This window comes from Scylla paramamosain, chromosome 44, assembly GCF_035594125.1.
Source record: "Scylla paramamosain isolate STU-SP2022 chromosome 44, ASM3559412v1, whole genome shotgun sequence".
Taxonomy (NCBI): Eukaryota; Metazoa; Arthropoda; class Malacostraca; order Decapoda; family Portunidae; genus Scylla; species Scylla paramamosain.
In genome coordinates this window covers 8,268,012-8,283,872 of record NC_087194.1, presented here as the reverse complement: position 1 = coordinate 8,283,872, position 15,861 = coordinate 8,268,012, and the positions used below count along the sequence as shown (strand labels likewise).

Here is a 15,861-nt window from a genome sequence, read left to right as displayed (position 1 = left end):
TAATGCCTTTTGATTTAGAGAGAGAACCTAATTCCAAGAGAAACAAACGGAACTGATATCTCATCGAGTCATGGAGAGTCAGTTTTTTATGCCTTTAAATAGTCTAGTTACTTCCCTGGTGGTAGTGGGACTCGGGGAGCGTAGGACAGGAAGAACAAGCGCGGCACGACAAAACACTAACGCAGTTCCTCCGTTGAGCTGCCCAAAATATTCAAGAAGCCATCAACTAAAACGTTTTGCTGAATGAACGAGTCTTAGGTGAGTTATCCTCCCTTCCTCTTTCTCTCTCTATCTCTCTCAATTAACAGTAAGTGCGAATGCTCAGTTCGAGTCCTGCCCTCCTCGACACGGGCCTCAATAATACCGCTGAGCGTGGAAGGCTCCGTACGCAGCCTCCTCCCACGTGGTCACCAAGGGACGCCCGTCGCTCCTAAACACCCGCACGGAGGGCGAGGGCCAGATGGGCGTCCTGTCGGGTGCCGGCGGCTTCTGAATACTCGCGGCCGAACCCCCTCCTACTGGACGTTGCTGTTGCGCGTGGATGGCGTCGTACGCGGCCTCCTCCCACGTGGTTACCGAGGGACGTCCATCGCTCCCATACACCCGCACGGAGGGCGAGGGCCAGAGGGGCGTCCTGTCGGGGACCGGCGATTCTTCCGTGCTCGCAGCGACCCGTGCCTCACTCTTCACCCGCGTGGCTAAAGCTTTGCGATGGGCCCTGCGCCGCCTCGTAGCGCTCGTGCTACCGTGAGTTGCTGCAGCCGTAGGAGCCTCAGGCACGAAAGGAGGCCCGTCGCTCCCATGCACACCCCCTGAGGGTGCGGGCCAAACGGGCGTCCTGTCGGATGCCTGGGGCTGCTTGGTGCTGCCAGCGGGCGGCGTGGTCTCGGCGGCCGCAGCCGCAGGAGCCTCATTTTCTGGTGAGGCAGTCTCGCTTTCTGCCGAGGCTTTCCGAGCAGCCAGGGCCTTGCGGCGGGCCCGGCGTCTTTGTGTAACGTTCATCTTAATATTAGTCGCTGTAGCTGCAGCTGCAGCGACTGAGGCAGCGACTGAGGTCTCAGTCGCTGCAGCTGCAGTGGCCTCATTTTCTGGTGAGGCTTCTGTCTCGCAGTGAACCGCTGCACTGTGGGGAAGGCAGCTGATCTGCGGGGTGAACACATCCAGTCCCTTCTCCTCCGCCTCGTCCACTTCCTCACCCCAGGTCTTGACAACCTTGGCCTCCTGCTCTTCCTCCGCCACCTCCGCGTCATCTAACTCTGTCTGCCGCACCTCCCCCACATCCTCGGCAGCCGCAGCGACGTCGTTTTCTTCTTCCACGACTTTCATTTCATTAATCTCCGCAACAATCATGACGTTTTCATTTTCCTCTATGCTGTTTTCCAAGAGCGCTGTATTACTGGCCAAGGGCATCAAGGATGACTCGGGATCCTTGTGCTTCGGGCGGCGCCCGCGCTTCTTCCTCTTGAACAGTCTGAAGAACCACCCGAAGCAGCCGTGGCACCCTCGGGTGTTTTCCTCTGCCTCTTCCTCATTCATTAGGGAGGTTTTGGGAGACATGTCTCCAGACTTTGCTTGTCCTAACAGACCCTCGGAACCCGGGCACCCTCGGTATAAAAATTGTAAATATCAAACTATGCAAATATTTTGTGATTGGCTGAGCGCCGCCTCACTTCAAGCAGCTCATTGGCTCAGCCGGCTCACTCAACTCCAAGCTGCCGGGATGCACGCTTGTCAAGTTTATTTATTTATTTATTTTTTTTTTATTTATTTTTTTTTTTTTAAGGGGGGTGAAGAAAAGAAGACAGCTAGCTAAGAGAAAGTGGGTGGGAAGAGAAGGGGTGAAAGAAAGTAAGAGAAAGATAGATTGTGGGCTAACCACATTGCTAAATTGTTTTATATTGTTTATTTCAAGTAACAATGATTTTTTTTTTTTTTTGGTATAACATTGACAAGCACCAAAAACTGCACTCCTATGTTGTTAATTAAACTTTGTAACGTGTTACTTGTATTGCAATTATTAACAAATTAGGTATGAGCTACACACTATTCATATTTCACTCCGGTAGTCACAAATGTGCCCCCAGAACCACAGCTGTCCCTAAAACACAGACTTCTGGAAGATAAAACTGTCTCTGCTATTAGGAGAGAGAGAGAGAGTATATATTTACATAACTTCAAGCTTGTTGTAGACAAAACCTCCCAGAAGGGACACAACTATATCCTATCCTAATAAAAACTGCAAGGCACTGTGACCTTAAGTAAACACTATGAAATGTGTAAAGGAAAAACAAAAGAAACAATTCTTACAATAAAACAATAAAACAATTACTCCAATTCAGAGTCAACAAAGAGTGAGTTTATTTGTAAATGCAGATTAAAATAGGTTTGCCTTGTCCTCCTCGTCTGGTCCTAAGACAGTCATCCGTCCATGTCCACGTAACTTCTGGATCTGATTCAGCACATGCTATCCTGTGAAAACTAAAAAGAAAATTAAAAAAGTCAAGTAATAATTGCCTGTGGTGGTTCCAAACTAATAACGTTGCTACTTTTAGGGAGCCACGTTTGTGAATTATCTCGTGGAGTCGCTAGTGTTTCGTAATGATCGATTTCACTGGCTCGTATGGTTTCCCAGATTTTCTTTGCTTTGCAGTGGTTGGAAATATTAAGAGGAGTAATATTATAATATTCATATAATTCTTTGGTGTTCATTTGATCCGACTCATTGCAGTGAATAAATCTTACAGCTTTATTGAGAATGGTCTGCATTTTCTTTTTCTGGGTTGCTGATGCAGCACATATTGGAATAGATGGATATTTCAGCACAGGAATTAGTAGTGTTTTAATTAAAATTGCTTTCATTTTAGATGTCAAATTCTGAAAACGTCTTAGTTGTGTTATGATACCTCTGCCTTTATTGATGGTTTTTGTGATATGACTCACAAATCCGGTAACTGAAATTTGAGTTACCGGATTTTATATAGTTGACTATAGATTTATTCAAGACTCTTTGGAGCTGGGACATCCTCACTACAGCAGAGGTGAACCAGGCTCCGCTCCAAACCATGCAGACCGGCAGTGTGTGTGTGTGTGTGTGTGTGTGTGTGATAATAATAATAATAATAATAAACGGTTTATTATTTAGGCAGTTAACAAACTGAAAATGTACATAGGGGGTGGGGACATACTTAACATTAATCCTAAAGGTAAGTGTAATCTAGAAGGGACTATTGATTGATGGCTCGCACCATGGTGGGAATCGCACTGAGTCTGTACCGGTCCGTGCGCGGCGCCTTTAGGGGCGTTATCTTGTTGTGGTGTCTGGTGGCACGGGTCGGGCGAGGCGCGTCAGACGGCAGCATGTTTCTGAGACGTGGATGATGCAGAAGTCCCCTTCCAAACTTCTCCAGAGCCTCTCGGTGCCTGGTGAATAGTCTGGACAGGCTCAGGGTGTTCAGGGCTTCTTCATAGGTGGTGTATGCAGGGCCAAGGATGACCCTGCACGCCGCTTTCTGCACACTCTCTAACTGTAGCTGTTGAGTGTGTGTGAGGGAGGAGGACCACGCTGGGGAGGCGTACACGAGTTTGGGGAGGATGAAGGTAAGGTACACCCCCCTTAACTCATCTGTCGGCGTCCCCAGCGACCTGAGTCTGCGCAGCATGTACAGCCTGTAGGTAGCTGATCTTATGGTGCTGGCGACATGCTGCTTCCAGGTCAGCTGGTCGTTCACCGTGACTCCGAGGAGCTTGGCACATCGGAAAACCTGGAGGGGGTGAGGGCCCACAGAGAGCTGGGGGGAGGAAGCACTGGTACAGAGGAGGTACAGAAATGCATCACCACAGTTTTGCTGTGGTTGATGGTCATCCTGCTGTCCTCCGTCCACGTCTGCAGTCGCTCCAGAATCGCTTGAAGTGGCGAGTAGTCCGGGTTCTTGGTGGAAACTGGGACGCCCACGGTGCAGTCGTCCACGTACTTCCAGCGATGGGGGGTGTCAGTGAGGGCGTCGTTAATGAGGAGGAGGAAGCATAGAGGACCCATCTTGGTCCCCTGGGGGACCCCTCATGTCAGCTGTTGGAAATTAGAGACAGAGCCCTGATAGCGAACGGCCTGACGCCTCCCTGTGAGGATGTCGGCTAGCCACGCTATCAGGTTAGGAGGGAGACCCAGACTTACTGCCTTGCTGATGACAACAGTGTGATCAACAAGATCAAAAGCCTTTTTGAAGTCCACAAAAGCAACAGCTAGAGAGGTGTATCGCTTGTCCAGGTGGCTGTGGATGAATTCAAGGAAGCTGGTCAGGTAATGGGAGGTGGAGGTGGCTTTAATATTTCCAAACTGTCTGATATCCACGGTATTACAAATTTTGGTGTAGGCCCAGTCATATACAAAATCTTCACAAATAAGGCTAGGGATGGGGGTGATAGAGACTGGCCTGAGGTCATTGAGTGACTGTGGACTGGAAGTTTTGGGGATGGGGGTGACGTAAGATGTCTTCCAGTCCTCGGGGCAAGAGTGTTGGGAGAGTGAAGCGTTTATTATGGAGCATAGCGGTGTTGCTAGCTCTACAGCAAATTCCTTGTAAATTTTTATGGGGAGGTCAGTGGTTGTGGTGGATCTTGGTTTGAATTTGAGTATTCTCTTAAAAACATCCACCGCCTGGACACTGGGGGGATGAGAGGGAGCCGGAAGATAGGCAGGAAGCAGAGTGGTGTGGAGGGGAGGAAAGGTTTGACAGATAGCAGCAAAGTGATCGTTCATCTCCTGAGCCGCGAGAGTAGCAGGAAGGTGTGAGGTGCAAGGAAGAGATGAAGTGTGCTTTTGTAGGTCACACAAAGCTTTGATCATAGCGTACCACTGTCTGTTGTTGGTCAGCTTGATGTGGTGTGTGTGTGTGTGGGGTGTATAAATTTATTGCGCCTTAAAGCGGCAAACCTTTGTTGTTCCATACATATAGTAACATGCATAAAATGCGTGTAAATGTAAACGAAGACTCTTGAAACATGATGTTATGGACTACATATAAACATACATAATAACATTGAAAAATAGATGTAAACAAAAGATACATATTCAGGACATGCCATCAATGAAGCAACGAGGCCAATGTCTTAAGGGCTGTCTGTGTCTTGCAGGACACACTCGCAGGACAGAGTAGCAGTCAGCACCCATCGAAGTGTGGGTGTCGCACCAGAATGACATCTAAATTATTGTCTTTGAGAATAAAATCACAGACACTGAGCAAGGGCCGACCCTGCGGCAGCATGTCCCTGACCGAGGCACACTCGAGGCAGTAGTGGTGCAGACTATTGGCGTTGGGCGCGTCGCACAGCTTGCAGTTGGAAAAGTGAGGAATGTCCCTAGCCGCAGACATTTGCCACACTGGTCGGTAACCAAGTCGAAGTCGTGCAGTCACAATGATATGCCTACGAACCATCAGACCGTGTCGGCGATACTTTGGTGGGGAGAGACGAAAGTGGTCATAGTGCTGGATAGATACACTGTGAGGCCTCTCAGTCTCCGTGCGGTGGTGTGTGGAGTGAAGAGCTGCTGCGTGTATGATCCTTTGGTAGTAGCGGGGAGGGTGTGGCGCCGTCGGGCAGGGGAAATTGACATGCGTCCTTTGCTAGGAGATCCACCTGGTCGTTGGCTGCAATGCCAACGTGGGAGGGAATCCATGCGAAGTGAACATTGAGGGAACTGTCCTGAGCTGAAATTAACTGATGCAAGATTTGTTGAACTTGGCAGCGATGAGTGGGTTGTGGAGCAGAGAGGGCTTGAAGGACTGACTGAGAGTCACACAAGATCACGCCATGCAGTTGGCGTTAACAGAGGAAAGTAACGGCCAGCAGGAGTCCCCGTAACTCGCAGTAGGTGGAGCTGGACGAGTTAGGCAGCCTGCGGCCAACCCAGCCTCCCTCCGGTGGCTCTACGTCAGGCGAGTACATAGCACACCCCGCACTGCCATCTGGCTGCACGGAACCGTCCACGTAGAGACGGTGCGCGGCAGGGACAGAGGAAGACACTGCACTGATGTGCTCCAGTGTCAGTTGTTTCTGCAGTGGTAGTGGGTCCACCTTGGAAGTGGGTGTAAAGGTGACTTGTGGCGTGGGAATCCTCCAGGGAGATGGACCATGATCGACCTCAACCACGGGAATACGCAGGTCAAGGCGCTGCAGGAACACACTGTGTTGACAAGGGTGCGGACGCCGGGACGAAGTGGAGGGCGGGGCGCAGCGGGGTCAAGTGATGCTCTCAGTGAGTACAGGTACTGTATGCAGGGCGGGATGATATAGTGTCCTGCAGTGAGCACAGGAAGTACTCTGAGGCACCGTGGAGAAAATATTCGACTCTTGTCAGGGGAAAGGATGAGGCCACAAGCAGACGCCGATTTATGGAAAGCCTGGAGGAAGCGCTGAAGGTCAGGAGCAGAGTTGGAATGCACACAGATGTCATCAGCGTAACAGAGGACAGTAGTACCGGGAATGTCGGGAAGAAGTGTCAGCAAGCGGTGCATCAGGATATTGAAAAGGAAGGTGCTTAACACCCCGCCCTGTGGAGTACCAAGCTCGAGTTCCTTGTACGCACTACTTGCTCCTTTGAAGAGCACACGCGAGTTCCTGTTACGTAGATAACCACGTATCCATCGCAGGATCGCACACCAAACTCAACCAGCTGGTCGAGAATAACCTCCCTATTAGCAATGTTGAAAGCACTCTTGAGATCAAGAAAGGCTACTACACTGGTGGGGGATAGGCGGGCGTACAGCTCCATCAGGCAGTGATGCGTGCTCCTCTGTGGTAGGAAACCATACAGACAGAGAGATAAGTTATCTTGTAAACGAAACATGAGGCGGGTGAGGAGTACACGCTCTAACACTTTGCAGAAGCAGGAGGTGAGGGATATGGGCCTGAACTTATCTGTGCCAGACTTTGGGATGCGCACAATGGTACTGGAGGTTCAGGCAGCCGGTACGTATCCCCTGCAGAAGCACAGATTGTAAAGTTGCAACAAGGGATTACCGGGGACTTTGAGGAGGAGTCGGAGGACCTTCTAAGTAACGCCGTCATCCCCGGGAGCTGTTGCCTTACACCTGGCGAGAGCACGGCGCAGTTCATCCCCTGTGATGAGCACGTCATCATCTTTATCCGCTCGAAGGAGTGCAGCCATTAGACGCAGGGTACGAACGTTCCTGTGGGTGGAGAGAGCATCCTGAATGTGAGCGGGAAGATTGCGTGCCTGCGCCTGCTCAGACCAGGTATCTATCAAATCTTGTGCATACTGGGCTGGGCTGTGGTGGAGAGCACTCGGGGATTTCCTCTTTATGACTCTGTTTATCATATGCCACATGGAGCCGGCGTTTGTCTGATGGTTGATGCCATCATTGTATTTTCTCCAGGATTCTGTGTGCACACATTGTTGAAGGGTAACGAGGTCACCTCTGGATGTCTGGTACTGTAGAAGACGACCAGGTGTTGGTTGCCCCTGAAAAGCAAGGCCTTCATCCACAGCCTTCATGTCTGCCTGGAGAATACGTTGGTCCAGAGTCCAGGCAGAAGCCTCTCAATTTCTCTTAACATGTGGACGCGTCACGTAACGGGTCTAAAAGTCATGTGTTGAGCCAGCTAGGGAAGAGTACAGGTCTTCAGGTGACTGAAAATCAAATGTCGGTAGAAGACTGGAAATGTAGGAGATATAATTGGGACAGTACTTGGGAGGAATGGTGATGCGGAGGCGAGTATGAGGAAGAGAAGATCCACTTGGCAGGGAATACTGAAGCCCAAGAGCGATGTGAAGAGAGTGCGGATAGAAAAACACTTGACGTGCGACGCTACCAAGTCGGAGGTGATGATGTGGTCGAGCGTGCCACCTCGGGTGTGTGTGGCGGCCCTAGTAGGCCAGTGAGTGAGGCGGTGGCGGCGGATGTACTCAAGCAGAGGCAGTCCACTACGATTTGGGGTGGAGGAGATATCACCTAAGGCAAGGTGCAGCTGCAGGGAGAGCAGGGAGATTGATCCTTCCTGGAGCAGAGTAGACATTGCAGAGCCGCAGCTTCCCATCACTCACCGTGATCTCAAAAAGCTGGAACGTCATATCGTCATCTGTAGAGCAGCGCAGGAGCTGGTGGGGAACGGAGGAGTGAATGTAGCTCACAAGGCCATTCCTGACGTGATGAACATACGAGACGAAGCCTGGGAGAGGCGGAGCATCTTCAGGAACATGACAGCCTACAAAAGCTTCTTGAATGAGTATGGTGTGTGGGTGGTGGCGATCTATGTATGTTTTGAGAGAAGTCAGCTTTGGGTAAGTCTTGATTCCACAGGCATTCCAAGAGATGATGTGAAGCTGCATTCCGTTATTGAAGGTTGCCTTTGAGTGAACGGGGCACCGGTGGGGACGTCAAAGTAGCGCTGTTGCGAGGCGGGCGTCGTGGTGGGTCCTCAGGGAACCGCACAGTGAGCTTCTCAAAGCTGGCGGCGATGTTGTCCAGCCTCTCTGAGAAAGTGGTGACGGTCGCGACGAGGGCTTGGTTGGACTCGACATGTGTCGAGTGTGCGGCCAGCGGCGATCTGCTCGGTCCTAATGCTAGCCATACACGCCTCAATGGCAGCAAAACGGGCATCAATAGCTTCGAAACGAGCTTCAATGGCCGCGCATCGCGCTGTCAACTGTGCGACAGTTTCACGAAGAGCGGTAACTTGTGGCGACTCAGGCGTGGTAGTGGTTGAAGAATGGGAGGTGGCGACGGCCCGCGGCCGTGGTGGTGGTGCTTGACGGGATGTGTGAAGAGCGGGAGGAAGCGTGTTGACAACTGAGACAGCAGCGAGGGAGCGTCTCGCACAGCCATGCCACACGTTAACTCCTGGTTCGTGACAGCGGGGACATTTCCACATTGATGTGTCTGCAGTGGGTGGTGAAGGCTGGTTTGACGTAGAAGTACCATTAGCGATGGTGGGCTGAGAGGGGGTGCGGTGTGGATAGGTGCGGGGGTCGTGAGTGCCTGCACACCAGCCACACTTGTCAGAGGGGGCGGAACAATACCAGGATATATGGCCAGTTCTCCAGCATTTGTAACACCAAGGTTGCTCATCCTTCATCTTTCTAAGCTCGCAGGATGGAAGGCAAGGAAGGAAGCTAAAGGTGAATTCCGACGGTGGTTTGTCGGGGAGACTCCAGGTGATAACAATCCGATTAATGGCGGAAACGGCGAGCAGTGTATACGCCTGGCAGGTACTCCTTAGCCCGAGACGGGTCTACATGAACAGGGAAGCGAGTGACGAGGTAAGTCGGGAATTTCCGTGGCCTCTCGATTGAGTCTTGAACCTCAAGCTTCAACGACAAAAATGCTCCTTTTACGGTGCTATCAATAATGTCAACACGCCTTCGTGAAATATAGACAAAGCGCGAGGTAACAGCTGACATTTTTACCTCTGCCAACTCTCTGTCTAGGTGGAACGCCTTGGTGACGCCAGCGAGAGCCAGTGAAGCCTCGTATCCACAGTCGGGCTGCCACAGAAGATGAGCTTCACATAGTCAGCCCTTGGAGCAAATGCAGGGGGAACAAGCCCAGCACGGGATGAATTGTGAGGATAATGGCTGGAAGGAGGGAGAGATAGGAGCCGTGGGATGTGGAGGCTCGATGTGCCGTGATGACTTGGGAGCGGGAGATAACGAGTCGCTCGTGTTCGAGGTCTGATCCATGGGCCGCTTAGTGGAAGTGGAGAGCAGGGTGGCAGAGAGGGGGGACATCAACTTGAGGCTGCCAGGGGATGGAGCCAGAACACTGCTTATTTAAAACCATTGGGGGCCAGTGTTGGTCTGTGATGTCCTCATCGTCACTGAGAGCAAGATCGGCTTCAACGGCGGATATGGAAGCAGGGCCAGAGTACTCGATATTTTGTCACTCTCTGTCAAGGCTGGAGAACAGCAGCTGGCAAAAGCCCCAAAACCTCCTCAAAACGGAAATTGTTTGATAAATTTATTGCGTACAAGGCAGGCGTCAGACTATACATACGATCAAAAAACAGAAGTTTACAGAAGAACAATAAGAACAATAACAAGAACAAGAACAATAACAAGAACAATAACAATAACCAAAACAAGTGTAGTTAGAACAGTAACGACAGAAAAAATAAATAAATAAAAAAATAAATAAAAAATAAAATAATAAATAAATAATAATAATAATAATAATAATAATAATAATAATAATAATAATAATAATAATATGGAAAATCAATAAAGAAAGAAAATTATATAAAGAAATAAATATAATAAACAAGGAAATTAAACAAAGAAATAGAGAAATAAAGAAAACAAGAAATAAATAAACATAATAGAATAAAATAAGAATTAATAAAAAAATAAACAACAAAATAAAAGATTAGTACAACAGTGAAAAACTAGGAATGCTAAAGGTAAAAGGTGACATAAATAGTTGAGGGGTGGTAAAATGAAAGACACTGATTGGTAACAGCCACCAAACTGTGGGTGTTGGGCTAACATGAGGTCTATATGGTCGCCTTGCAGCAGGTGTTGGCACACGGCGAGGAGAGGCTGTTCGCGCGGGAGAGGTCTCCCACAGCAGGACAGTCCAGGCAGTAGTGGCGCAAGTGATTCGAGTTGGGAGAGTGGCACAGGGAACAGGAGGTGTAGTGAGGCTCGTCTCCCAAGCCAGCCACCTGCCACAGAGGGCGGTAGCCGAGCCGCAGCCGCGCCGATACCACATTATGCCTCCTCACCCATAGCCCCCGACGTCGATACTTGAAGCGATGGTGACGAAAGGCATCATAGTGCTGAATAGTAACACTGGCCGCCCTCTGGTCGGCAGTGCTGTCGGCCGTAGAAAGTAGAGAGGCTGCTCGGATCCTTATCCTGAGGCAACGGAGGGAGGGGGCAGGGCCAGCATCGCAGGCAGGCAGGCCACAAGCAGCTTCAGCCAGGCGATCCACTGTGTCATTGTAAGCTAACGAGATATGGGAGGGGATCCAAAGAAGCCTAATGACCAACAATCGGTCATGAGCCAAGGCCAGGGCCGTCAGGATCCTGTTAACCAGATGACGACAGACTGGGTTTGGCGAAGAAAGGGCATGAAGGGCTGCCTGGGAGTCGCATATGATAACACCGTTGAGGCGTCTTTCACAGAGGAGACTCACAGCATTTAGGATGCCGTGCATCTCACAAAAGGTGGAGCTGGACTGAGCCGGCAGCCGACGTCCAACCCAGCCCTCTGCTGGAGGTGCCGCGTCAGGAGAGAAAACTGCACACCCTGCTGTGCCGTCCGCCTGCACAGACTCATCCGTGTAGAGGTGGTGTGGCGTCTAGGGCTAGATGTTTCTGCAGGACGGGAGGGTGAGCCTTGTAGGTGGGAGTGAAGTGGACCATCGGGAGTGGCAGCATCCAGGATGGAGGTGGAGGGAAAATGTCAGCTACAAGAACATTGATGTCCAAACGTTGCAGCTGAGAGCAGACAGTTTTGATGAGAGCACGGCCACCGGGCTGCAGCCGAGGCAGGCGGGGATGAGGCTGAAGGAAGGTCCTGATGACTTGCGAATAGTGACAGGAGAGATGGGGGAAATGGAGGCACTTGACGGTGAAATAGGTGACATTTGCATGGATCCTTTCAATTAGTGGCGAGAGGTCAAGCTCATGCAGCATGTTGACTATCCTGGTGGACATGGGACAGCCTAAGATGAGTCTCATGACTGTGTTCTGGAATTTTTCCAGAGGCTCCAGTGTAGATTTGGGCAAGCTGCATAAGCGCAGGGGAGAGATAGTCAACGACTGATCGAATGTAGGCAGTGTAAATCGTCCTGGCCACGGGGATGGAGACACCAGTAGCGTTATTAAGGAGCCACCGAAGAGGAGTCAGGCGTAACTGCAGCCGAGTCAGGAGATCACGAACCACAGGATGAACTCGCTGACGAGCGGGCGTGGATGAGAGAATTCTCACAGGCTCACCAAGGTAGACATACTGTGTGCACACAGGGATGACACTGTGCCCCACGGTAAAGGCTGGGAGGGATCTCGGGTTCCGAAGAGTAAAAATACGGCTTTTTTCTGGGGAAATGATGAGGCCACACAAGGAGGACGAGATAGAGAACGAGTGGAGGAAATGCTGTAGGACTGCTGGTGTGTGCGCGTGGATGCAAATGTCATCTGCATAACAGGTGAATGTGATGCCAGGGACGTCAGGAAGTAAGGAAAGCATACGGTGCATCAAGATATTAAAAAGGAATGGGCTAAGAACGCCACCTTGAGGAGTACCAAGTTTGAACTTCTGAACTGTACTGCTCGCACCCTTGAACAAAACACGGGAGGCTCTGTTACGCAGGTACTCCCGCACCCACCCCAGAAGGTTGCCCGTAACTCCGAAGTCCACGAGCTGACCTCCCTGATGGCGACATCGAAGGCGCTCTTCAGGTCTATGAAAGCGACAACACTAGTTGGGGTGAGGCGAGCGTACAACTCCACGAGGAAATGGTGCGTATTACGTTGGGGAAGAAAGCCATAGAGTCTGGGAGATAACTTGCTCTCAACCCGAAACAGCAGCCGATTGAGGAGGACGCGCTCCATCACCTTACTAAAGCAGGATGTAAGTGATATAGGCCTGAACTTGTCCGTGCCGGGCTTTGGAATCGGTATGATGATACTGGAGGTCCAGGCGCGCGGCACACATCTCTGTCGAAAACAGACGTTATACAGCCAGAGAAGAGGATTGCCAGAACAGAGAACAGAGAACAGAGTAGGTGATGCCGTCTTCCCCTGGGGCTGATGTCTTGCCCCGAGAGAGGGCACGACTAAGTTCACTTTCAGTGATAAGCTTGTCATCCTCTTCGTCTGGTTGCAGCAAAGCACCCATCAGACGAAGGGTGCGGAGAGTGTCATTAGAGTCGAGAGCATCACGAATGTGCTGGGGAAGGTTTTATGCACGTGACTGCTCACACCAGCCATTAAGAAGATCTTGAGCGTACTGAGCTGGACTATGATGAAGAGCGCTGGGTTTTTTCCTCCTCACAACTGTATTAATGAGATGCCACATGAAGCTCACACTTGTCCGGTGGTTGATGCTGTTGGTAAACTGGCGCCAAGACTCGGTGAGGACACATTGCTGGAGGGCCACGAGCTTGTTCCTGGACAACTGATACCTCCGCAGATTCTCCGGGGAGGGGTGAGTTTGGAAGGAAAGGCCATCCTCCCTCGCCTTTCTCTCTGCCATGATAATGCGGTGATCCAGTGTCCAGGCTTGAGCTCGCGGACGACGCTTGACATGCAGCTTGCGAACATAGTGGTCATAAAAGGAGACCAGTGTGTTTAGGTGACAATGGAGGAGTACAAGTTTTCAGGAGAGGTCATAGGAAACGTAGGAACGGCGGATGACATGTACGAGACATACGTTGGGCAATACTTAGGAGGAATGGTAATGCGGATGCGACGGTGGAGGTGGGGAGGGGCGGCTGGGAGAGAGTAATGGAGGCCGAGGGCAAGATGGTCAGAAAACGGTGTGGGCACAGAGGAGCACGTGACATTGGATGTCACCAGGCCCTGAGTCAAGATGTGGTCAAGAGTGCCTCCTCTTGAGTGCGTGGCACCGCCAGTATCCCATCGTGTTAGCCGGTAACGATGCAGCCATTCCTCTAGGCGTGTCCCGTTGCAATTTGGTATCGGAGAGATGTCACCCAGCGCAGGATGCCGGGCGTTAAAGTCGCCCATGTAAATGGTGCCTTAAACACTTGGAGTGGGGAGAACAGCAGTGTCTATCCGGCCTGGAGCCACATAGATATTGCACAGCCAAATCGTACCAGCGCCTGCTGCCACCTCAAGCAGTTGGAAGGTCGTGTCATCATGTGTGGAGCACCGGAGCAGCCTGTGCCGTACAGCAGAGTGAACGTAGGTGATGAGACCGTTCCGAACATGATAAAGAGCATGATGAACGTAGGGAATGTAGGCACGAGGCGACGGCGGCGCACCCCTTTGTGCCACAGGATGGCCAACAAAAGCCTCTTGAATTAAAATAATATCAGGATGATGCTGCTGCACGTAACTCTTGAGGGCAGATTGTTTAAGGCAATGAGTGAGGCCGCAGGCATTCCAGGAGAGGACGTGAAGCTGTGGATGGCTATCTATTATTACTCTTTTAGCTTGGCGCGACCAGAGGAAGACGAATGGGAGGCGTGGCCAACTCTCTGCGGCGCACTGCAGGAGGGCAAGGATGCTGGAGGCAGAGCAGTAACCCGCTCGAGGTGTGTGGCGAGGGAGTCAACCCTGCCAGCGAGGGTAGTGACGGTGACGGTAAGTGCTTGGAGCGCGTCCATCATAGCAGAAACCTTGGTGTTCATTTCAGCCTGCTGGCTGGCGAATCCCTCTATTCTGCGTTCAATGGCCTCGAAACGAGCAGCATACGAGGAGCATTGAGACGTCATCGACTCCACAGCAGCCTTAAGTGAGGAAACCTCAGGAGCCAACAAACCAGCGTCCGTCACCGGCGGGGAGGAGGCCTGGGGAGGAACTGACGCGCGCTGAGCAGACTGTGGGGCGGAAGGCGGAGCCGAGGTGGAAGGCGCGGCGGAGGTGGCGGGGCGCCTTAAACACCCATGACAGACGTTGACACCTGGCTGACGGCAGCGAGGGCATTTCCACTTCGAGGTATCTGCTGTAGGTGTGTCTGATCCCTGCACCGTTGACTCAGAGTCCTGTGAGACTGGTGCGGGGCCAGTAGAGGGAGGCTGGGACCGGTGAGGGCAGGCGAGGGAGTGATGCTGGCCAGAGCACGAGGCGCACTTCTCAGGACGGGAACAGTAGCGCGAGATGTGGCCGAGGCCCCAGCACCTAAAACACCAGGGCTGCTCATCCTTCATCCTGCGTACTTCGCATGGCGGGAGGCTGGGAAGAAAGTCAAAAGTAATAAAAGGCGGCAGGGGTTCAGGAAGGCTCCAGGTGATGACGATGCGATTGATGGATTCACCGTCATGAATGAAACGCTTCGCTTTGTACATCCCAGACAAAGCCATGGCCAAGGAAGGCTCAACACAGACAGGATAACGAGTCAGTAGGTAGGTAGGGAATTTTCGAGACCTTTGAGGCGAGTCCTGCATATCAAGGAACAAGGACAGATATTTCCCTTTTGTCACACTGTCAATAATGTCCGTGCGACTTCTGGAGATGTAGACGAACCGAGACGTTACAGCGGACATCTTGACTTCAGCAAGGCTCCGATCCAGACTGAAGCCCTTGTTGACTTCAGAGAGCCAACGTAGCTTGGTCTCCACCGATGGAGAGCCTCGGAAGAGGAGCTTTACGTAATCATCCCGTGGAGCAAAGGCTGGAGGAAGTGGCGCGGGCTGTGAGGGCTGAGGCGAGATGCATGGCGCAGAGGAGGGAGAGGCGACCGACGAAGTGGCAGAAGGGACGTCACGGGGAACAGAAGCTATTCCCTGCTTAGGTGCCTTGGGAGCAGGCAAAGATGAGGCATCGTTGTTGTCAGACGAACTGTTGAGAAGACGTTTAGCCGATGAAGACTGGTTGACAAGACTTGAAGCTTCGTCGTCGGGGAGGGCAACTCCAGCCTCACTCATGGCTGCTGCCGTGCTCTGCTGATCCTTTTGTGGCATTGAAGGCCACTCACCCTCATCACTAAGGTCGAGGTCGTCCTCGAGGAGAGAGTGAGTGACAGGGCCGTTGTACTACATTGCTCACTTAAACAGGGCTCGGGGAACGCAGGACACAAGCAGTGACGCAGCACGACGTCATGCCAACGTCAAACTGGAAGCACTGCGCATGCGCAGACGAGGAGCTGCCTGTGCAGGGAACCCCTTGCCCGGCCGACGTGATTTAACCTCCAATCTACAGCCAAAGTCCAAACACCA

The 15,861-nt window shown here is 51.6% G+C and overlaps 1 protein-coding gene across 2 annotated transcripts in view; it reads left to right on the top strand.

Annotated features, from left to right (window-relative positions):
* Positions 1 to 15,861, top strand: part of LOC135094046 (ankyrin-1-like) — a 131,247-nt gene that overhangs the window by 6,591 nt on the left and 108,795 nt on the right. The window lies entirely within an intron of this gene.